General features: G+C 41.8%; 8 non-coding genes across 8 annotated transcripts; all 8 read left to right on the forward strand.

Annotated features, from left to right (window-relative positions):
* The first annotated feature begins 855 nt into the window (after nt 1-855).
* trnag-gcc lies at nt 856-930 on the forward strand. The gene has a single exon. It is a non-coding gene; the product is annotated as a tRNA-Gly (tRNA).
* Nucleotides 931-3496: 2566 nt separating this feature from the next.
* Nucleotides 3497-3571, forward strand: trnag-gcc. The gene has a single exon. It is a non-coding gene; the product is annotated as a tRNA-Gly (tRNA).
* Nucleotides 3572-4707: 1136 nt separating this feature from the next.
* Nucleotides 4708-4782, forward strand: trnag-gcc. The gene has a single exon. It is a non-coding gene; the product is annotated as a tRNA-Gly (tRNA).
* A 6733-nt stretch (nt 4783-11515) lies between these two features.
* On the forward strand, nt 11516-11590 carry trnag-gcc. Its single transcript has one exon. It is a non-coding gene; the product is annotated as a tRNA-Gly (tRNA).
* A 1135-nt stretch (nt 11591-12725) lies between these two features.
* trnag-gcc lies at nt 12726-12800 on the forward strand. The gene has a single exon. It is a non-coding gene; the product is annotated as a tRNA-Gly (tRNA).
* An 8786-nt stretch (nt 12801-21586) lies between these two features.
* On the forward strand, nt 21587-21660 carry trnag-gcc. The gene has a single exon. It is a non-coding gene; the product is annotated as a tRNA-Gly (tRNA).
* A 1143-nt stretch (nt 21661-22803) lies between these two features.
* On the forward strand, nt 22804-22878 carry trnag-gcc. The gene has a single exon. It is a non-coding gene; the product is annotated as a tRNA-Gly (tRNA).
* A 1152-nt stretch (nt 22879-24030) lies between these two features.
* On the forward strand, nt 24031-24105 carry trnag-gcc. The gene has a single exon. It is a non-coding gene; the product is annotated as a tRNA-Gly (tRNA).
* The last annotated feature ends 635 nt before the right edge of the window (nt 24106-24740 follow it).

Genomic DNA, 24740 nt, shown 5'->3' on the forward strand with positions numbered 1-24740 from the left:
CATTCGTCTTCCTTTTCAGGCACGTGATTGATCAGTCTGTCCAACGAGCTGCTTTGCAGGGCTCCTGTTTACTGCTTGGGCCATCTCATAACAACTACAGATAAGAAGGCTGAAAACAGCTATACCTGTGCTTAAGTTATAAACAATGGACTAACAGAAACAGAGACAACCTTACAAACCTGTTTCTCTCTCACCCTTGGGACTGTCTTTGAAGCTGCTGCCACAGAAAGCGGTAACATCATATAATCAGTTTCGGTGAGGACATATGCCATTCCTACCAGGACTTATTTAACTTATACTAACGACAAACCATGGTTCACTGGTAAATGAGGCGTGCTGTTCTCTGAAATGAGGTTTCCTTTTTTTCAGAATTATTAGTCTTCCAAAACTCTCTTCTCTAACGCTAAAGCATGTTTGCTAAAGGGACTTCTCTCTTCCTTTTCGGTCACGTGACTCATCAGTCTGTCCAATTAGCTGCTTTGGGAGCTCCTGTTTACTGCTTGGGTTCCTCTCATAACGACTCTACAGATAAGAGCTGAAAACAGCTATACCTGTGCTTAGGATTGTAAAACAATGGTCTAACGAAACAGAGACAAACTTACAAACCTGTTTCTCTCTCTCACCTTTGGGACTGTCTTTGAAGCTGCTGCCACAGAAACGGTAACATCATATATCAGTTTCTGTGAGGACATATGCATTCCTACCAGGACTTATTTAACTTATAACAACGACAAACCATGGTTCACTGGTAAATGAGCGTGCTGTTCTCCAACGGGTTCCTTCCCAAAATACACAGACTGAACGGAGTGTCTTTCAGGGGTTTGACTCTAGCACAATGGCACACCCGCCCACGTGGCGGTCCTTGGTGGTTCAGTGGTAGAATTCTCGCCTGCCACGCGGGAGACCCGGGTTCGATTCCCGGCCAATGCTGGCAAAACCATTGCCTATGCAGTGGCGGACAAGAACACAACCTGGTTTAGCTCTCCTTAAAATTGAACCTGAAATTAAGTTCTACTCATAAAATACCTGCGAATGTCATTGTTTTTTTTTTTTTAATTTAACATTGGTCAATAATACCTTCCTGATAGAGACTGGAAGAATTCTCGCCTGCCACACGGGAACCCGTTACCGATTCCCGGCCAATTAAAAAAAAAAAAAGGTTACCATTATTTCAGAATTGTGAGTCTTTAAAACTCTTCTTAACACTCTTCTTAACACTTTTGCTTAAGGGACGTTCGTCTTCCTTTTCAGTCACGTGATTCATCAGTCTGTCCAACGAGCTGCTTTGGGAGCTCCTGTTTACTGCTTGGTCCATCTCATAACGACCTACAGATAAGAGCTGAAAACAGCTATATCTGTGCTTAGGATTGTAAAACAATGGACTAACGAAACAGAGACAACCTTACAAACCTGTTTCTCTCTCACCTTTGGGACTGTCTTTGAAGCTGCTGCCACAGAAACGGTAAAATCATATAATCAGTTTCTGTGAGGACATATGCATTCCTACCAGGACTTATTTAACTTATAACAACGACAAACCATGGTTCACTGGTAAATGAGCGTGCTGTTCTCTGAAATGAGGTTTCCTTTTTTCAGAATTGTGAGTCTTTAAAACTCTTTTTAACACTAAAGCATGTTTTGCTTAAGGGACGTTCGCCTTCCTTTTCAGTCACGTGATTCATCAGTCTGTCCAACGAGCTGCTTTGGGAGCTCCTGTTTACTGCTTGGTCCATCTCATAACGACCTACAGATAAGAGCTGAAAACAGCTATACCTGTGCTTAGGATTGTAAAACAATGGACTAACGAAACAGAGACAACCTTACAAACCTGTTTCTCTCTCACCTTTGGGACTGTCTTTGAAGCTGCTGCCACAGAAACGGTAACATCATATAATCAGTTTCTGTGAGGACATATGCATTCCTACCAGGACTTATTTAACTTATAACAACGACAAACCATGGTTCACTGGTAAATGAGCGTGCTGTTCTCTGAAATGAGGTTTCCTTTTCAGAATTATTAGTCTTAAAACTCTTCTTAACGCTAAAGCATGTTTTGCTAAAGGGACTTCTCTCTTCCTTTTCGGTCACGTGACTCATCAGTCTGTCCAATTAGCTGCTTTGGGAGCTCCTGTTTACTGCTTTGGTTCCTCTCATAACGACCTACAGATAAGAGCTGAAAACAGCTATACCTGTGCTTAGGATTGTAAAACAATGGTCTAACGAAACAGAGACAAACTTACAAACCTGTTTCTCTCTCTCACCTTTGGGACTGTCTTTGAAGCTGCTGCCACAGAAACGGTAACATCATATATCAGTTTCTGTGAGGAAATATGCATTCCTACCAGGACTTATTTAACTTATAACAACGACAAACCATGGTTCACTGGTAAATCAGCATGCTGTTCTCCAACGGGGTTCGCTTCCCAAAATACACAGACTGAACGGAGTGTCTTTCAGGGGTTTGACTCTAGCACAATGGCACACCCAGCCCACGTGGCGTTCCTTGGTGGTTCAGTGGTAGAATTCTCGCCTGCCACACGGGAAACCCGTTACCGATTCCCGGCCAATTAAAAAAAAAAGATTACCATTATTTCAGAATTGTGAGTCTTTAAAACTCTTCTTAACCCTAAAGCATGTTTTGCTTAAGGGACGTTCGTCTTCCTTTTCAGTCACGTGATTCATCTGTCTGTCCAACGAGCTGCTTTGGGAGCTCCTGTTTACTGCTTGGTCCATCTCATAACGACCTACAGATAAGAGCTGAAAACAGCTATACCTGTGCTTAGGATTGTAAAACAATGGACTAACGAAACAGAGACAACCTTACAAACCTGTTTTCTCTCACCTTTGGGACTGTCTTTGAAGCTGCTGCCACAGAAACGGTAACATCATATAATCAGTTTCTGTGAGGACATATGCATTCCTACCAGGACTTATTTAACTTATAACAACGACAAACCATGGTTCACTGGTAAATGAGCGTGCTGTTCTCTGAAATGAGGTTTCCTTTTTTCAGAATTATTAGTCTTTAAAACTCTTCTTAACGCTAAAGCATGTTTTGTTAAAGGGACTTCTCTCTTCCTTTTCGGTCACGTGACTCATCAGTCTGTCCAATTAGCTGCTTTGGGAGCTCCTGTTTACTGCTTGGTTCCTCTCATAACGACCTACAGATAAGAGCTGAAAACAGCTATACCTGTGCTTAGGATTGTAAAACAATGGACTAACGAAACAGAGACAACCTTACAAACCTGTTTCTCTCTCACCTTTGGGACTGTCTTTGAAGCTGCTGCCACAGAAACGGTAACATCATATAATCAGTTTCGGTGAGGACATATGCATTCCTACCAGGACTTATTTAACTTATAACAACGACAAACCATGGTTCACTGGTAAATGAGCGTGCTGTTCTCCAACGGGGTTCGCTTCCCAAAATACACAGACTGAACGGAGTGTCTTTCAGGGGTTTGACTCTAGCACAATGGCACACCCCGCCCACGTGGCGGTCCTTGGTGGTTCAGTGGTAGAATTCTCGCCTGCCACGCGGGAGACCCGGGTTCGATTCCCGGCCAATGCTGGCAAAACCATTGCCTATGCAGTGGCGGACGAGAACACAACCTGGTTTAGCTCTCCTTAAAATTGAACCTGAAATTAAGTTCTACTCATAAAATACCTGCGAATGTCATTGTTTTTTTTTTTAATTTAACATTGGTCAATAATACCTTCCTGATAGAGACTGGAAGAATTCTCGCCTGCCACCACGGGAACCCGTTACGATTCCCGCCAATTAAAAAAAGGTTACCATTATTTCAGAATTGTGAGTCTTTAAAACTCTTCTTAACACTAAAGCATGTTTTGCTTAAGGGACGTTCATCTTCCTTTTCAGTCACGTGATTCATCAGTCTGTCCAACGAGCTGCTTTGGGAGCTCCTGTTTACTGCTTGGTCCATCTCATAACGACCTACAGATAAGAGCTGAAAACAGCTATATCTGTGCTTAGGATTGTAAAACAATGGACTAACGAAACAGAGACAACCTTACAAACCTGTTTCTCTCTCACCTTTGGGACTGTCTTTGAAGCTGCTGCCACAGAAACGGTAACATCATATAATCAGTTTCTGTGAGGACATATGCATTCCTACCAGGACTTATTTAACTTATAACAACGACAAACCATGGTTCACTGGTAAATGAGCGTGCTGTTCTCTGAAATGAGGTTTCCTTTTTTCAGAATTGTGAGTCTTTAAAACTCTTCTTAACACTAAAGCATGTTTTGCTTAAGGGACGTTCGTCTTCCTTTTCAGTCACGTGATTCATCAGTCTGTCCAACGAGCTGCTTTGGGAGCTCCTGTTTACTGCTTGGTCCATCTCATAACGACCTACAGATAAGAGCTGAAAACAGCTATACCTGTGCTTAGGATTGTAAAACAATGGTCTAACGAAACAGAGACAAACTTACAAACCTGTTTCTCTCTCACCTTTGGGACTGTCTTTGAAGCTGCTGCCACAGAAACGGTAACATCATATATCAGTTTCTGTGAGGAAATATGCATTCCTACCAGGACTTATTTAACTTATAACAACGACAAACCATGGTTCACTGGTAAATCAGCATGCTGTTCTCCAACGGGGTTCGCTTCCCAAAATACACAGACTGAACGGAGTGTCTTTCAGGGGTTTGACTCTAGCACAATGGCACACCCAGCCCACGTGGCGTTCCTTGGTGGTTCAGTGGTAGAATTCTCGCCTGCCACGCGGGAGACCCGGGTTCGATTCCCGGCCAATGCTGGCAGAACCATTGCATATACAGTGGCGGACGAGAACACAACCTGGTTTAGCTGTCCTTAAAATTGAACCTGAAATTAAGTTCTACTCATAAAATAGCTGCGAATGTTATTGTTTTTTTTTTTTTATTTAACATTGGTCAATAATACCTTCCTGATAGAGACTGGAAGAATTCTCGCCTGCCACACGGGAAACCCGTTACCAATTCCCGGCCAATTAAAAAAAAAAGGTTACCATTATTTCAGAATTGTGAGTCTTTAAAACTCTTCTTAACACTAAAGCATGTTTTGCTTAAGGGACGTTCGTCTTCCTTTTCAGTCACTTGATTCATCAGTCTGTCCAACGAGCTGCTTTGGGAGCTCCTGTTTACTGCTTGGTCCATCTCATAACGACCTACAGATAAGAGCTGAAAACAGCTATACCTGTGCTTAGGATTGTAAAACAATGGTCTAACGAAACAGAGACAAACTTACAAACCTGTTTCTCTCTCACCTTTGGGACTGTCTTTGAAGCTGCTGCCACAGAAACGGTAACATCATATAATCAGTTTCTGTGAGGACATATGCATTCCTACCAGGACTTATTTAACTTATAACAACGACAAACCATGGTTCACTGGTAAATGAGCGTGCTGTTCTCTGAAATGAGGTTTCCTTTTTTCAGAATTATTAGTCTTTAAAACTCTTCTTAACGCTAAAGCATGTTTTGCTAAAGGGACTTCTCTCTTCCTTTTTGGTCACGTGACTCATCAGTCTGTCCAATTAGCTGCTTTGGGAGCTCCTGTTTACTGCTTGGTTCCTCTCATAACGACCTACAGATAAGAGCTGAAAACAGCTATACCTGTGCTTAGGATTGTAAAACAATGGTCTAACGAAACAGAGACAAACTTACAAACCTGTTTCTCTCTCACCTTTGGGACTGTCTCTGAAGCTGCTGCCACAGAAACGGTAACATCATATATCAGTTTCTGTGAGGACATATGCATTCCTACCAGGACTTATTTAACTTATAACAACGACAAACCATGGTTCACTGGTAAATGAGCGTGCTGTTCTCCAACGGGGTTCGCTTCCCAAAATACACAGACTGAACGGAGTGTCTTTCAGGGGTTTGACTCTAGCACAATGGCACACCCCGCCCACGTGGCGGTCCTTGGTGGTTCAGTGGTAGAATTCTCGACCCGGGTTCGATTCCCGGCCAATGCTGGCAAAACCATTGCATATACAGTGGCGGAAGAGAACACAACCTGGTTTAGCTGTCCTTAAAATTGAACCTGAAATTAAGTTCTACTCATAAAATAGCTGCGAATGTTATTGTTTTTTTTTTTATTTAACATTGGTCAATAATACCTTCCTGATAGAGACTGGAAGAATTCTCGCCTGCCACACGGGAACCCGTTACCGATTCCCGGCCAATTAAAAAAAAAGGTTACCATTATTTCAGAATTGTGAGTCTTTAAAACTCTTCTTAACACTAAAGCACGTTTTGCTTAAGGGACGTTCGTCTTCCTTTTCAGTCACGTGATTCATCAGTCTGTCCAACGAGCTGCTTTGGGAGCACCTGTTTACTGCTTGGTCCATCTCATAACGACCTACAGATAAGAGCTGAAAACAGCTATACCTGTGCTTAGGATTGTAAAACAATGGACTAACAAAACAGAGACAACCTTACAAACCTGTTTCTCTCTCACCTTTGGGACTGTCTTTGAAGCTGCTGCCACAGAAACGGTAACATCATATAATCAGTTTCTGTGAGGACATATGCATTCCTACCAGGACTTATTTAACTTATAACAACGACAAACCATGGTTCACTGGTAAATGAGCGTGCTGTTCTCTGAAATGAGGTTTCCTTTTTTCAGAATTATTAGTCTTTAAAACTCTTCTTAACGCTAAAGCATGTTTTGCTAAAGGGACTTCTCTCTTCCTTTTCGGTCACGTGACTCATCAGTCTGTCCAATTAGCTGCTTTGGGAGCTCCTGTTTACTGCTTGGTTCCTCTCATAACGACCTACAGATAAGAGCTGAAAACAGCTATACCTGTGCTTAGGATTGTAAAACAATGGTCTAACGAAACAGAGACAAACTTACAAACCTGTTTCTCTCTCACCTTTGGGACTGTCTCTGAAGCTGCTGCCACAGAAACGGTAACATCATATATCAGTTTCTGTGAGGACATATGCATTCCTACCAGGACTTATTTAACTTATAACAACGACAAACCATGGTTCACTGGTAAATGAGCGTGCTGTTCTCCAGCGGGGTTCGCTTCCCAAAATACACAGACTGAGCGGAGTGTCTTTCAGGGTTTGACTCTAGCACAATGGCACACCCGCCCACGTGGCGGTCCTTGGTGGTTCAGTGGTAGAATTCTCGACCGGGTTCGATTCCCGGCCAATGCTGGCAAAACCATTGCATATACAGTGGCGGAAGAGAACACAACCTGGTTTAGCTGTCCTTAAAATTGAACCTGAAATTAAGTTCTACTCATAAAATAGCTGCGAATGTTATTGTTTTTTTTTTTTTATTTAACATTGGTCAATAATACCTTCCTGATAGAGGCTGGAAGAATTCTGCGCCTGCCACACGGAAACCCGTTACCGATTCCCGGCCAATTAAAAAAAAAGGTTACCATTATTTCAGAATTGTGAGTCTTTAAAACTCTTCTTAACACTAAAGCATGTTTTGCTTAAGGGACATTCGTCTTCCTTTTCAGTCACGTGATTCATCAGTCTGTCCAACGAGCTGTTTTGGGAGCTCCTGTTTACTGCTTGGTCCATCTCATAACGACCTACAGACAAGAGCTGAAAACAGCTATACCTGTGCTTAGGATTGTAAAACAATGGACTAACGAAACAGAGACAACCTTACAAACCTGTTTCTCTCTCACCTTTGGGACTGTCTTTGAAGCTGCTGCCACAGAAACGGTAACATCATATAATCAGTTTCTGTGAGGACATATGCATTCCTATCAGGACTTATTTAACTTATAACAACGACAAACCATGGTTCACTGGTAAATGAGCGTGCTGTTCTCTGAAATGAGGTTTCCTTTTTTCAGAATTATTAGTCTTTAAAACTCTTCTTAACGCTAAAGCATGTTTTGCTAAAGGGACTTCTCTCTTCCTTTTCGGTCAGGTGACTCATCAGTCTGTCCAATTAGCTGCTTTGGGAGCTCCTGTTTACTGCTTGGTTCCTCTCATAACGACCTACAGATAAGAGCTGAAAACAGCTATACCTGTGCTTAGGATTGTAAAACAATGGTCTAACGAAACAGAAACAAACTTACAAACCTGTTTCTCTCTCACCTTTGGGACTGTCTTTGAAGCTGCTGCCACAGAAACGGTAACATCATATATCACTTTCTGTGAGGACATATGCATTCCTACCAGGACTTATTTAACTTATAACAACGACAAACCATGGTTCACTGGTAAATGAGCGTGCTGTTCTCCAACGAGGTTCGCTTCCCAAAATACACAGACTGAACGGAGTGTCTTTCAGGGGTTTGACTCTAGCACAATGGCACACCCCGCCCACGTGGCGGTCCTTGGTAGTTCAGTGGTAGAACTCTCGCCAGCCACACGGGAAACCCGTTACCGATTCCCGGCCAATTAAAAAAAAAGGTTACCATTATTTCAGAATTGTGAGTCTTTAAAACTCTTCTTAACACTAAAGCATGTTTTGCTTAAGGGACGTTAAATCTTCCTTTTCAGTCACGTGATTCATCAGTCTGTCCAACGAGCTGCTTTGGGAGCTCCTGTTTACTGCTTGGTCCATCTCATAACGACCTACAGATAAGAGCTGAAAACAGCTATACCTGTGCTTAGGATTGTAAAACAATGGACTAACGAAACAGAGACAACCTTACAAACCTGTTTCTCTCTCACCTTTGGGACTGTCTTTGAACCTGCTGCCACAGAAACGGTAACATCATATAATCAGTTTCTGTGAGGACATATGCATTCCTACCAGGACTTATCTAACTTATAACAACGACAAACCATGGTTCACTGGTAAATGAGCGCGCTGTTCTCTGAAATGAGGTTTCCTTTTTTCGGAATTATTAGTCTTTAAAACTCTTCTTAATGCTAAAGCATGTTTTGCTAAAGGGACTTCTCTCTTCCTTTTCGGTCACGTGACTCATCAGTCTGTCCAATTAGCTGCTTTGGGAGCTCCTGTTTACTGCTTGGTTCCTCTCATAACGACCTACAGATAAGAGCTGAAAACAGCTATACCTGTGCTTAGGATTGGAAAACAATGGTCTAACGAAACAGAGACAAACTTACAAATCTGTTTCTCTCTCACCTTTGGGACTGTCTTTGAAGCTGCTGCCACAGAAACGGTAACATCATATATCAGTTTCTGTGAGGACATATGCATTCCTACCAGGACTTATTTAACTTATAACAACGACAAACCATGGTTCACTGGTAAATGAGCGTGCTGTTCTCTGAAATGAGGTTTCCTTTTTTCAGAATTATTAGTCTTTAAAACTCTTCTTAACGCTAAAGCATGTTTTGCTAAAGGGACTTCTCTCTTCCTTTTCGGTCACGTGACTCATCAGTCTGTCAATTAGCTGCTTTGGGAGCTCCTGTTTACTGCTTGGTTCCTCTCATAACGACCTACAGATAACAGCTGAAAACAGCTATACCTGTGCTTAGGAGTGTAAAACAATGGTCTAACGAAACAGAGACAAACTTACAAACCTGTTTCTCTCTCACCTTTGGGACTGTCTCTGAAGCTGCTGCCACAGAAACGGTAACATCATATATCAGTTTCTGTGAGGACATATGCATTCCTACCAGGACTTATTTAACTTATAACAACGACAAACCATGGTTCACTGGTAAATGAGCGTGCTGTTCTCCAACGGGGTTCGCTTCCCAAAATACACAGACTGAACGGAGTGTCTTTCAAGGGTTTGACTCTAGCACAATGGCACACCCCGCCCACGTGGCGGTCCTTGGTGGTTCAGTGGTAGAATTCTCGACCCGGGTTCGATTCCCGGCCAATGCTGGCAGAACCATTGCCTATGCAGTGGCGGACGAGAACACAACCTGGTTTAGCTGTCCTTAAAATTGAACCTGAAATTAAGTTCTACTCATAAAATACCTGCGAATGTCATTTTTTTTTTTTAATTTAACATTGGTCAATAATACCTTCCTGATAGAGACTGGAAGAATTCTCGCCTGCCACACGGGAAACCCGTTACCGATTCCCGGCCAATTAAAAAAAAAGGTTACCATTATTTCAGAATTGTGAGTCTTTAAAACTCTTCTTAACACTAAAGCATGTTTTGCTTAAGGAACTTTCGTCTTCCTTTTCAGTCACGTGACTCATCAGTCTGTCCAATTAGCTGCTTTGGGAGCTCCTGTTTACTGCTTGGTTCCTCTCATAACGACCTACAGATAAGAGCTGAAAACAGCTATACCTGTGCTTAGGATTGTAAAACAATGGACTAACGAAACAGAGACAACCTTACAAACCTGTTTCTCTCTCACCTTTGGGACTGTCTTTGAAGCTGCTGCCACAGAAACGGTAACATCATTAAATCAGTTTCTGTGAAGACATATGCATTCCTACCAGGACTTATTTAACTTATAACAACGACAAACCATGGTTCACTGGTAAATGAGCGTGCTGTTCTCCAACGGGGTTCGCTTCCCAAAATACACAGACTGAACGGAGTGTCTTTCAGGGGTTTGACTCTAGCACAATGGCACACCCCGCCCACGTGGCGGTCCTTGGTAGTTCAGTGGTAGAATTCTCGCCAGCCACACGGGAAACCCGTTACCGATTCCCGGCCAATTAAAAAAAAAGGTTACCATTATTTCAGAATTGTGAGTCTTTAAAACTCTTCTTAACACTAAAGCATGTTTTGCTTAAGGGACGTTCGTCTTCCTTTTCAGTCACGTGATTCATCAGTCTGTCCAACGAGCTGCTTTGGGAGCTCCTGTTTACTGCTTGGTCCATCTCATAACGACCTACAGATAAGAGCTGAAAACAGCTATACCTGTGCTTAGGATTGTAAAACAATGGACTAACAAAACAGAGACAACCTTACAATCCTGTTTCTCTCTCACCTTTGGGACTGTCTTTGAAGCTGCTGCCACAGAAACGGTAACATCATATATCAGTTTCTGTGAGGACATATGCATTCCTACCAGGACTTATTTAACTTATAACAACGGCAAACAATGGTTCACTGGTAAATGAGCGTGCTGTTCTCTGAAATGAGGTTTCCTTTTTTCAGAATTATTAGTCTTTAAAACTCTTCTTAACGCTAAAGCATGTTTTGCTAAAGGGACTTCTCTCTTCCTTTTCGGTCACGTGACTCATCAGTCTGTCCAATTAGCTGCTTTGGGAGCTCCGGTTTACTGCTTGGTTCCTCTCATAACGACCTACAGATAAGAGCTGAAAACAGCTATACCTGTGCTTAGGATTGTAAAACAATGGTCTAACGAAACAGAGACAAACTTACAAACCTGTTTCTCTCTCACCTTTGGGACTGTCTTTGAAGCTGCTGCCACAGAAACGGTAACATCATATATCAGTTTCTGTGAGGACATATGCATTCCTACCAGGACTTATTTAACTTATAACAACGACAAACCATGGTTCACTGGTAAATGAGCGTGCTGTTCTCCAACGGGGTTCGCTTCCCAAAATACACAGACTGAACGGAGTGTCTTTCAGGGGTTTGACTCTAGCACAATGGCACACCCCGCCCACGTGGCGGTCCTTGGTGGTTCAGTGGTAGAATTCTCGCCTGCCACGCGGGAGACCCGGGTTCGATTCCCGGCCAATGCTGGCAGAACCATTGCCTATACAGTGGCGGACGAGAACACAACCTTGTTTAGCTGTCCTTAAAATTGAACCTGAAATTAAGTTCTACTCATAAAATACCTGCGAATGTCATGGTTTTTTTTTACTTTAACATTGGTCAATAATACCTTCCTGATAGAGATTGGAAGAATTCTCGCCTGCCACACGGGAAACCCGTGACCGATTCCCGGCCAATTAAAAAAAGGTTACCATTATTTCAGAATTGTGAGTCTTTAAAACTCTTCTTAACACTAAAGCATGTTTTGCTTAAGGGACGTTCGTCTTCCTTTTCAGTCACGTGATTCATCAGTCTGTCCAACGAGCTGCTTTGGGAGCTCCTGTTTACTGCTTGGTCCATCTCATATCGACCTACAGATAAGAGCTGAAAACAGCTATACCTGTGCTTAGGATTGTAAAACAATGGACTAACGAAACAGAGACAACCTTACAAACCTGTTTCTCTCTCACCTTTGGGACTGTCTTTGAAGCTGCTGCCACAGAAACGGTAACATCATATATCAGTTTCTGTGAGGACATATGCATTCCTACCAGGACTTATTTAACTTATAACAACGGCAAACCATGGTTCACTGGTAAATGAGCTTGCTGTTCTCTGAAATGAGGTTTCCTTTTTTCAGAATTATTAGTCTTTAAAACTCTTCTTAACGCTAAAGCATGTTTTGCTAAAGGGACTTCTCTCTTACTTTTCGGTCACGTGACTCATCAGTCTGTCCAACTAGCTGCTTTGGGAGCTCCTGTTTACTGCTTGGTTCCTCTCATAACGACCTACAGATAAGAGCTGAAAACAGCTATACCTGTGCTTAGGATTGTAAAACAATGGTCTAACGAAACAGAGACAAACTTACAAACCTGTTTCTCTCTCACCTTTGGGACTGTCTTTGAAGCTGCTGCCACAGAAACGGTAACATCATATATCAGTTTCTGTGAGGACATATGCATTCCTACCAGGACTTATTTAACTTATAACAACCACAAACCATGGTTCACTGGTAAATGTGCGTGCTGTTCTCCAACGGGGTTCGCTTCCCAAAATACACAGACTGAACGGAGTGTCTTTCAGGGGTTTGACTCTAGCACAATGGCACACCTCGCCCAAGTGGCGGTCCTTGATGGTTCAGTGGTAGAATTCTCGCCTGCCACGCGGGAGACCCGGGTTCGATTCCCGGCCAATGCTGGCAGAACCATTGCATATACAGTGGCGGACGAGAACACAACCTGGTTTAGCTGTCCTTAAAATTGAACCTGAAATTAAGTTCTACTCATAAAATAGCTGCGAATGTTATTGTTTTTTTTTTTTTATTTAACATTGGTCAATAATACCTTCCTGATAGAGACTGGAAGAATTCTCGCCTGCCACACGGGAAACCCGTTACCAATTCCCGGCCAATTAAAAAAAAAAGGTTACCATTATTTCAGAATTGTGAGTCTTTAAAACTCTTCTTAACACTAAAGCATGTTTTGCTTAAGGGACGTTCGTCTTCCTTTTCAGTCACGTGATTCATCAGTCTGTCCAACGAGCTGCTTTGGGAGCTCCTGTTTACTGCTTGGTCCATCTCATAACGACCTACAGATAAGAGCTGAAAACAGCTATACCTGTGCTTAGGATTGTAAAACAATGGACTAACGAAACAGAGACAACCTTACAAACCTGTTTCTCTCTCACCTTTGGGACTGTCTTTGAAGCTGCTGCCACAGAAACGGTAACATCATATAATCAGTTTCTGTGAGGACATATGCATTCCTACCAGGACTTATTTAACTTATAACAACGACAAACCATGGTTCACTGGTAAATGAGCGTGCTGTTCTCTGAAATGAGGTTTCCTTTTTCAGAATTATTAGTCTTTAAAACTCTTCTTAACGCTAAAGCATGTTTTGCTAAAGGGACTTCTCTCTTCCTTTTTGGTCACGTGACTCATCAGTCTGTCCAATTAGCTGCTTTGGGAGCTCCTGTTTACTGCTTGGTTCCTCTCATAACGACCTACAGATAAGAGCTGAAAACAGCTATACCTGTGCTTAGGATTGTAAAACAATGGTCTAACGAAACAGAGACAAACTTACAAACCTGTTTCTCTCTCACCTTTGGGACTGTCTCTGAAGCTGCTGCCACAGAAGCGGTAACATCATATATCAGTTTCTGTGAGGACATATGCATTCCTACCAGGACTTATTTAACTTATAACAACGACAAACCATGGTTCACTGGTAAATGAGCGTGCTGTTCTCCAAGCGGGTTCGCTTCCCAAAATACACAGACTGAACGGAGTGTCTTTCAGGGTTTGACTCTAGCACAATGGCACACCCGCCCACGTGGCGGTCCTTGGTGGTTCAGTGGTAGAATTCTCGACCGGGTTCGATTCCCGGCCAATGCTGGCAAAACCATTGCATATACAGTGGCGGAAGAGAACACAACCTGGTTTAGCTGTCCTTAAAATTGAACCTGAAATTAAGTTCTACTCATAAAATAGCTGCGAATGTTATTGTTTTTTTTTTTTTTTATTTAACATTGGTCAATAATACCTTCCTGATAGAGACTGGAAGAATTCTCGCCTGCCACACGGGAAACCCGTTACGATTCCGGCCAATTAAAAAAAAAAAGGTTACCATTATTTCAGAATTGTGAGTCTTTAAAACTCTTCTTAACACTAAAGCACGTTTTGCTTAAGGGACGTTCGTCTTCCTTTTCAGTCACGTGATTCATCAGTCTGTCCAACGAGCTGCTTTGGGAGCACCTGTTTACTGCTTGGTCCATCTCATAACGACCTACAGATAAGAGCTGAAAACAGCTATACCTGTGCTTAGGATTGTAAAACAATGGACTAACGAAACAGAGACAACCTTACAAACCTGTTTCTCTCTCACCTTTGGGACTGTCTTTGAAGCTGCTGCCACAGAAAGCGGTAACATCATATAATCAGTTTCTGTGAGGACATATGCATTCCTACCAGGACTTATTTAACTTATAACAACGACAAACCATGGTTCACTGGTAAATGAGCGTGCTGTTCTCTGAAATGAGGTTTCCTTTTTTCAGAATTATTAGTCTTTAAAACTCTTCTTAACTCTAAAGCATGTTTTGCTAAAGGGACTTCTCTCTTCCTTTTCGGTCACGTGACTCATCAGTCTGTCCAATTAGCTGCTTTGGGAGCTCCTGTTTACTGCTTGGTTCCTCTCATAACGACCTACAGATAAGAGCTGAAAACAGCTATACCTGTGCTTAGGATTGTAAAACAATGGTCTAACGAAACAGAAACAAACTTACAAACCTGTTTCTCTCTCACCTTTGGGACTGTCTTTGAAGCTGCTGCCACAGAAACGGTAACATCATATATCACTTTCTGTGAGGACATATGCATTCCTACCAGGACTTATTTAACTTATAACAACGACAAACCATGGTTCACTGGTAAATGAGCGTGCTGTTCTCCAACGAGGTTCGCTTCCCAAAATACACAGACTGAACGGAGTGTCTTTCAGGGGTTTGACTCTAGCACAATGGCACACCCCGCCCACGTGGCGGTCCTTGGTAGTTCAGTGGTAGAACTCTCGCCAGCCACACGGGAAACCCGTTTCCGATTCCCGGCCAATTAAAAAAAAAGGTTACCATTATTTCAGAATTGTGAGTCTTTAAAACTCTTCTTAACACTAAAGCATGTTTTGCTTAAGGGACGTTCGTCTTCCTTTTCAGTCACGTGATTCATCAGTCTGTCCAACGAGCTGCTTTGGGAGCTCTTGTTTACTGCTTGGTCCATCTCATAACGACCTACAGATAAGAGCTGAAAACAGCTATACCTGTGCTTAGGATTGTAAACCAATGGACTAACGAAACAGAGACAACCTTACAAACCTGTTTCTCTCTCACCTTTGGGACTGTCTTTGAACCTGCTGCCACAGAAACGGTAACATCATATAATCAGTTTCTGTGAGGACATATGCATTCCTACCAGGACTTATCTAACTTATAACAACGACAAACCATGGTTCACTGGTAAATGAGCGTGCTGTTCTCTGAAACGAGGTTTCCTTTTTTCGGAATTATTAGTCTTTAAAACTCTTCTTAATGCTAAAGCATGTTTTGCTAAAGGGACTTCTCTCTTCCTTTTCGGTCACGTGACTCATCAGTCTGTCCAATTAGCTGCTTTGGGAGCTCCTGTTTACTGCTTGGTTCCTCTCATAACGACCTACAGATAAGAGCTGAAAACAGCTATACCTGTGCTTAGGATTGGAAAACAATGGTCTAACGAAACAGAGACAAACTTACAAACCTGTTTCTCTCTCACCTTTGGGACTGTCTTTGAAGCTGCTGCCACAGAAACGGTAACATCATATATCAGTTTCTGTGAGGACATATGCATTCCTACCAGGACTTATTTAACTTATAACAACGACAAACCATGGTTCACTGGTAAATGAGCGTGCTGTTCTCCAACGGGGTTCGCTTCCCAAAATACACAGACTGAACGGAGTGTCTTTCAGGGTTTGACTCTAGCACAATGGCACACCCGCCCACGTGGCGGTCCTTGGTGGTTCAGTGGTAGAATTCTCGCCTGCCACGCGGAGACCGGGTTCGATTCCCGGCCAATGCTGGCAGAACCATTGCCTATGCAGTGGCGGACGAGAACACAACCTGGTTTAGCTCTCCTTAAAATTGAACCTGAAATTAAGTTCTACTCATAAAATACCTGCGAATGTCATTGTTTTTTTTTTTTTTTAATTTAACATTGGTCAATAATACCTTCCTGATAGAGACTGGAAGAATTCTCGCCTGCCACACGGGAAACCCGTTACCGATTCCCGGCCAATTAAAAAAAAAAAGGTTACCATTATTTCAGAATTGTGAGTCTTTAAAACTCTTCTTAACACTAAAGCATGTTTTGCTTAAGGGACATTCGTCTTCCTTTTCAGTCACGTGATTCATCAGTCTGTCCAACGAGCTGCTTTGGGAGCTTCTGTTTACTGCTTGGGCCATCTCATAACGACCTACAGATAAGAGCTGAAAACAGCTATACCTGTGCTTAGGATTGTAAAACAATGGATTAACGAAACAGAGACCACCTTACAAACCTGTTTCTCTCTCACCTTTGGGACTGTCTTTGAAGCTGCTGCCACAGAAACGGTAACATCATATATCAGTTTCTGTGAGGACATATGCATTCCTACCAGGACTTATTTAACTTATGACAACGGCAAACCATGGTTCACTGGTAAATGAGCTTGCTGTTCTCTGAAATGAGGTTTCCTTTTTTCAGAATTATTAGTCTTTAAAACTCTTCTTAACGCTAAAGCATGTTTTGCTAAAGGGACTTCTCTCTTCCTTTTCGGTCACGTGACTCATCAGTCTGTCCAATTAGCTGCTTTGGGAGCTCCTGTTTACTGCTTGGTTCCTCTCATAACGACCTACAGATACTATATAACGTGAAAATAGAGACACCAGCCACCATAGTCCAATGCTTACCGGGAGCCAGAGCGTCTGACATCTTGTCAAATTTAAAAGTGCTGGCTAATGCTAAAGGTAAATTTCGTAAGATTGTTATTCACGTCGGCGCTAATGATGTTCGACTTCGCCAGTCGGAGATCACTAAAAATAATATTAAAGAAGTGTGTGAATTTGCAAGCACGATGTCGGACAATGTAATATGCTCTGGTCCCCTCCCTGCTTACCGGGGTGATGAGATTTACAGCAGATTGCTGGGTCTCAATGGCTGGATGTCTAAGTGGTGCCCGCAGAACAACATAGGCTTTATAGACAATTGGATGAGTTTCTGGGGCAGACCTGACCTGTTGAAAAGAGATGGTCTTCACCCCTCTTGGGGTGGTGCCGCTCTTCTATCTAGAAATATGGCATATAGTCTTATAGCTCCAACATGACCAACTAGTGCCCAGGTCAGGAAGCAGACAGACCGGCTAAACCGACCGTCTGCTAGCTGCCTCACGTCACAGAAGGCAGTTAATTCTCAGCACATAGAGACTCTTTCACCTAGATATCACACTATAGAGACTGTGTCTGTTCCCGAATTAGAATATGTAGAGAACGTCCAAACCTAATCAAAAGCAATAATTTAATTAATGTCCAACAAATTAAAACTACCTATAATTCAAATAAGCAAACGATAAAACTTGGCTCGCTAAATATTAGATCACTTTCCACAAAAGCACTTTATGTATATGATTTGATCAATGATCAGAAGCTAGATTTGCTTTGTTTGACAGAAACCTGGCTAAAACCAGATGATTATATTACTCTAAATGAATCTACCCCCCAAAATTATTTCTATAAAAATGAGCCACGTTTAAAAGGTAGAGGGGGAGGTGTTGCTACAATTTATAACAATATTCTTAGTACTTCTCAGAGGGCAGGCTTTAAGTATAACTCATTTGAAGTTTTGGTGCTGCATATAACATTATCTACAGAATCATGTGCTAGTGATAAATCTTCTGTCATGTTTGTACTGGCTACTGTATACAGGCCACCAGGGCACAGCACAGATTTCATTAAAGAATTTGCTGATTTTCTAACTGAGTTAGTACTGGCCGCAGATAAAGTCTTAATTGTTGGCGATTTTAATATCCATGTTGATAATGAAAAAGACTCATTAGGATCAGCTTTCTTAGACATTTTAAACTCCATTGGGGTTAGACAACACGTCTCTGGACCTACTCATTGTAGAAATCATACTCTAGATCTAATACTGTCACATGGAATGGATGTTAAAATGGTTGAAGTACTGCAGCAAAGTGATGACATTTCAGATCACTATCTAGTCTTGTGTGAACTCTGTATAGTTAAACCTGTAAACTCTGCACCTTATTACAAGTATGGTAGAACCAACACTTCCACCACAAAAGAAAGCTTTCTAAATAACCTTCCTGACTTATCTCAATTCCTTAGTTCATCCAATACGATGCAAAAACTTGATGATGTAACAGAAACTATGCACTCTCTTTTTTCTAGCACTTTAGATACAGTTGCTCCTTTGCACTTAAAAAAGATAAAAGAAAACAATCTGACTCCATGGTATAATGACAACACACGCACTCTAAAGAGAGCAGCCCGGAAAATGGAGCGCAGGTGGAGAAAAACCAAATTAGAAGTATTTCGTATTGCCTGGCGGGGAGAGTATGCTGTCATACAGAAAAGCATTAAAAATAGCAAGATCTGATTATTTTTCATCCCTTTTAGAAGAAAACAAACACAACCCCGGTATTTATTCAGTACAGTGACTAAATTAACAAAAATAAAGCATCAGCAGGTGCTAATATGCCCCAAGAGTATAGCTGCAATGAGTTCATGAATTTCTTTACTTCTAAGATTGATACCATCAGAGATAAAATTGTAACTATGCAGCCGTCAACTACAGTTTCACATCAGATAGTGAGCTTTAGATCCCCTAAGGAAAAATTACACTCTTTCTCTATTATAGGAGAAGAAGACTTGTACAAACTTGTTAAATCATCTAAACCAGCAACATGTGTGTTAGACCCTATTCCATCTAAACTATTAAAAGATCTGCTTCCAGAAGTCATAGATCCTATTTTGAACATTATTAATTCATCATTGTCATTAGGATATGTTCCCAAAACCTTTAAACTGGCTGTAGTTAAACCTATCATTAAGAAACCACATCTTGATCCCAAAGACTTAGTAAATTACAGACCAATCTCTAATCTCCCTTTTCTGTCAAAGATACTAGAAAAGGTAGTATCCTCACAACTGTATTCCTTTTTAGAAAAAAATGGTGTCTGTGAGGATTTCCAATCAGGTTTTAGACCGTACCATAGTACTGAGACTGCTCTCATTAGAGTTACTAATGACCTGCTTCTATCATCTGATCGTGGTTTTATCTCGTTATTAGTGCTATTAGATCTTAGCGCAGCATTCGATACTATTGATCACAACATTCTCTTGGATAGACTAGAAAACTATGTTGGCATTAGAGGAAGCGCCTTAGCATGGTTTACATCATATCTATCTGACCGCTATCAGTTTGTGGCATTAAATGAGGAGGTATCATATCGATCAAAAGTGAAATATGGAGTTCCTCAAGGCTTAGTGCTAGGACCGTTACTTTTCAACCTTTACATGTTACCTCTGGGAGATATTATCAGGAGTCATGGTGTTAGCTTTCACTGCTATGCTGATGATACTCAGCTCTATATTTCAGCGCAGCCTGGTGATACACACCAAATTGAGAATCTAACAGAATGCATAGTCGATATAAAAAGCTGGATGATGAGTAACTTCTTAATGTTAAATTCTGAAAAAACAGAGGTGCTAATAACTGGACCTAAAAACCCCACATATAATAATCTAGAACACATCCTATCACTTGATGGCTGCTCTGTTAATTCTTCATCATCAGTTAGGAACCTAGGTGTGCTGTTTGACCGCAATCTTTCCTTTGAAAATCATGTTTCTAGCATCTGTAAAACTGCGTTTTTCCATCTTAAAAATATATCTAAATTACGACCTATGCTTTCAACCTCTAATGCAGAAATATTAATTCATGCGTTTATGACCTCGAGGTTAGATTATTGCAATGCTTTATTGGGTGGTTGTTCTGCACGCTTAATAAACAAACTTCAGCTAGTCCAAAACGCAGCAGCCAGAGTCCTTACTAGAACTAGGAAGTATGATCACATTAGCCCAGTTCTGTCAACACTGCACTGGCTCCTATCAAACATCGAATAGATTTTAAAATCCTATTAATTACCTATAAAGCCCTGAATGGTTTAGCTCCTCAATACTTGAGCGAGCTCTTATCACATTATAGTCCTGCACGTCCGCTGCGTTCTCAAAACTCTGGCCATTTGATAATACCTAGAATATCAAAATCAACTGCGGGCGGCAGATCATTTTCCTATCTAGCACCTAAACTCTGGAACAATCTCCCTAACTCTGTTCGGGAAGCAGACACACTCTGCCAGTTTAAATCTAGATTAAAGACACATCTTTTAACTTAGCCTACACATAACACACCAACACACCTTTTATTATTCAAATCCGTTAAAGGATTTTTAGGCTGCATTACTTAGATTTGCTGGAACCGGGAACACTACTCTAAAAAATACGATGTACTTGTGACATCGTAAAAGAATGGCATCTACGCTAATATTAGTCCTGTTTCTTTCTCAATCTGTTTTCACAGTTTGTATCCAGACTAGATGGTGGATCAGCACCCAGAGATTATGTTCATCAGAGACCAGAAAACCTAGATGCGCCCGTCGACAGATCACCAGATCCTGATGCACACACACACACACACACACACACACACTAAGTCATTTACACTATCTGACACAGCTGCGTTTAAAATTGAACTGGAGGTTAAGTGCTGGGCGTCCGGTCAGAGGAGAACTGACCCCAACTGAGTCTGGTTTCTCCCAAGGTTTTTTTTTCTCCATTCTATATGCATGGGGTTTTGTTTCCTTGCCGCTGTCGCCTCTGGCTTGCTTGGTTGGGGACACTTAACTTCTAGTGACTATCGTTGAATTGACTACAGAGACCGTCTCTGCATTTAATAAGAAATTGGTCACTCTCGTCATTATACATCCCTGTCATTATACTGTACAGTGCTTTGATGCAACCTGTGTTGTTAAAAGCGCTATATAAATAAAAATGATTGATTGATTGATTGATACAGATAAGAGCTGAAAACAGCTATACCTGTGCTTAGGATTGTAAAACAATGGTCTAACGAAACAGAGACAAACTTACAAACCTGTTTCTCTCTCACCTTTGGGACTGTCTTTGAAGCTGCTGCCACAGAAACGGTAACATCATATATCAGTTTCTGTGAGGACATATGCATTCCTACCAGGACTTATTTAACTTATAACAACGACAAACCATGGTTCACTGGTAAATGAGCGTGCTGTTCTCCAACGGGGTTCGCTTCCCAAAATACACAGACTGAACGGAGTGTCTTTCAGGGGTTTGACTCTAGCACAATGGCACACCCAGCCCACTTGGTGGTTCAGTGGTAGAATTCTCGCCTGCCACGCGGGAGACCCGGGTTCGATTCCCGGCCAATGCTGGCAGAACCATTGCCTATACAGTGGCGGACGAGAACACAACCTGGTTTAGCTGTCCTTAAAATTGAACCTGAAATTAAGTTCTACTCATAAAATAGCTGCGAATGTTATTGTTTTTTTTTTTTTAATTTAACATTGGTCAATAATACCTTCCTGATAGAGACTGGAAGAATTCTCGCCTGCCACACGGGAAACCCGTTACCGATTCCCGGCCAATTAAAAAAAAAAAGGTTACCATTATTTCAGAATTGTGAGTCTTTAAAACTCTTCTTAAAACTAAAGCATGTTTTGCTTAAGGAACTTTCGTCTTCCTTTTCAGTCACGTGATTCATCAGTCTGTCCAACGAGCTGCTTTGAGAGCTCCTGTTTACTGATTGGTCCATCTCATAACAACCTACAGATAAGAGCTGAAAACAGCTATACCTGTGCTTAGGATTGTAAAACAATGGACTAACGAAACAGAGACAACCTTACAAACCTGTTTCTCTCTCACCTTTGGGACTGTCTTTGAAGCTGCTGCCACAGAAACGGTAACATCATATATCAGTTTCTGTGAGGACATATGCATTCCTACCAGGACTTATTTAACTTATAACAACGGCAAACCATGGTTCACTGGTAAATGAGCTTGCTGTTCTCTGAAATGAGGTTTCCTTTTTTCAGAATTATTAGTCTTTAAAACTCTTCTTAACGCTAAAGCATGTTTTGCTAAAGGGACTTCTCTCTTCCTTTTCGGTCACGTGACTCATCAGTCTGTCCAATTAGCTGCTTTGGGAGCTCCTGTTTACTGCTTGGTTCCTCTCATAACGACCTACAGATAAGAGCTGAAAACAGCTATACCTGTGTTTAGGATTGTAAAACAATGGTCTAACGAAACAGAGACAAACTTACAAACCTGTTTCTCTCTCACCTTTGGGACTGTCTCTGAAGCTGCTGCCACAGAAACGGTAACATCATATATCAGTTTCTGTGAGGACATATGCATTCCTACCAGGACTTATTTAACTTATAACAACGACAAACCATGGTTCACTGGTAAATGAGCGTGCTGTTCTCCAACGGGGTTCGCTTCCCAAAATACACAGACTGAACGGAGTGTCTTTCAGGGGTTTGACTCTAGCACAATGGCACACCCCGCCCACGTGGCGGTCCTTGGTGGTTCAGTGGTAGAATTCTCGCCTGCCACGCGGGAGACCCGGGTTCGATTCCCGGCCAATGCTGGCAAAACCATTGCCTATGCAGTGGCGGACGAGAACACAACCTGGTTTAGCTCTCCTTAAAATTGAACCTGAAATTAAGTTCTACTCATAAAATACCTGCGAATGTCATTGTTTTTTTTTTTACTTTAACATTGGTCAATAATACCTTCCTGATAGAGACTGGAAGAATTCTCGCCTGCCACACGACAAACCATGGGGAAAACCTGTGACCGATTTCGGCCAATTAAAAAAAAAAAGGTTACCATTATTTCAGAATTGTGAGTCTTTAAAACTCTTCTTAACACTAAAGCATGTTTTGCTTAAGGGACGTTCGTCTTCCTTTTCAGTCACGTGACTCATCAATCTGTCCAATTAGCTGCTTTGGGAGCTCCTGTTTACTGATTGGTTCCTCTCATAACGACCTACAGATAATAGCTGAAAACAGCTATACCTGTGCTTAGGATTGTAAATCAATGGACTAACGAAACAGAGACAACCTTACAAACCTGTTTCTCTCTCACCTTTGGGACTGTCTTTGAAGCTGCTGCCACAGAAACGGTAACATCATATATCAGTTTCTGTGAGGACATATGCATTCCTACCAGGACTTATTTAACTTATAACAACGGCAAACCATGGTTCACTGGTAAATGAGCTTGCTGTTCTCTGAAATGAGGTTTCCTTTTTTCAGAATTATTAGTCTTTAAAACTCTTCTTAACGCTAAAGCATGTTTTGCTAAAGGGACTTCTCTCTTCCTTTTCGGTCACGTGACTCATCAGTCTGTCCAATTAGCTGCTTTGGGAGCTCCTGTTTACTGCTTGGTTTCTCTCATAACGACCTACAGATAAGAGCTGAAAACAGCTATACCTGTGCTTAGGATTGTAAAACAATGGTCTAACGAAACAGAGACAACCTTACAAACCTGTTTCTCTCTCACCTTTGGGACTGTCTTTGAAGCTGCTGCCACAGAAACGGTAACATCATATATCAGTTTCTGTGAGGACATATGCATTCCTACCAGATCTTATTTAACTTATAACAACGACAAACCATGGTTCACTGGTAAATGAGCGTGCTGTTCTCCAACGGCGCTCGCTTCCCAAAATACACAGACTGAACGGAGTGTCTTTCAGGGGTTTGACTCTAGCACAATGGCACACCCCGCCCACGTGGCGGTCCTTGGTGGTTAAGTGGTAGAATTCTCGCCTGCCACGCGAGAGACCCGGGTTCGATTCCCGGCCAATGCTGGCAGAACCATTGCCTATACAGTGGCGGACGAGAACACAACCTGGTTTAGCTGTCCTTAAAATTGAACCTGAAATTAAGTTCTACTCATAAAATACCTGCGAATGTCATTGTTTTTTTTTTTTACTTTAACATTGGTCAATAATACCTTCCTCATAGAGACTGGAAGAATTCTCGCCTGCCACACGGGAAACCCGTGACCGATTCCCGCCAATAAAAAAAAAAAAAGGTTACCATTATTTCAGAATTGTGAGTCTTTAAAACTCTTCTTAACACTAAAGCATGTTTTGCTTAAGGAACTTTCGTCTTCCTTTTCGGTCACATGATTCATCAGTCTGTCCAACGAGCTGCTTTGAGAGCTCCTGTTTACTGCTTGGTCCATCTCATAACGACCTACAGATAAGAACTGAAAACAGCTATACCTGTGCTTAGGATTGTAAAACAATGGACTAACGAAACAGAGACAATCTTACAAACCTGTTTCTCTCTCACCTTTGGGACTGTCTTTGAAGCTGCTGCCACAGAAACGGTAACATCATATAATCAGTTTCTGTGAGGACATATGCATTCCTACCAGGACTTATTTAACTTATAACAACGGCAAACCATGGTTCACTGGTAAATGAGCGTGCTGTTC

This window comes from Puntigrus tetrazona, chromosome 20, assembly GCF_018831695.1.
Source record: "Puntigrus tetrazona isolate hp1 chromosome 20, ASM1883169v1, whole genome shotgun sequence".
In the NCBI taxonomy this organism is placed as follows: domain Eukaryota; kingdom Metazoa; phylum Chordata; class Actinopteri; order Cypriniformes; family Cyprinidae; genus Puntigrus; species Puntigrus tetrazona.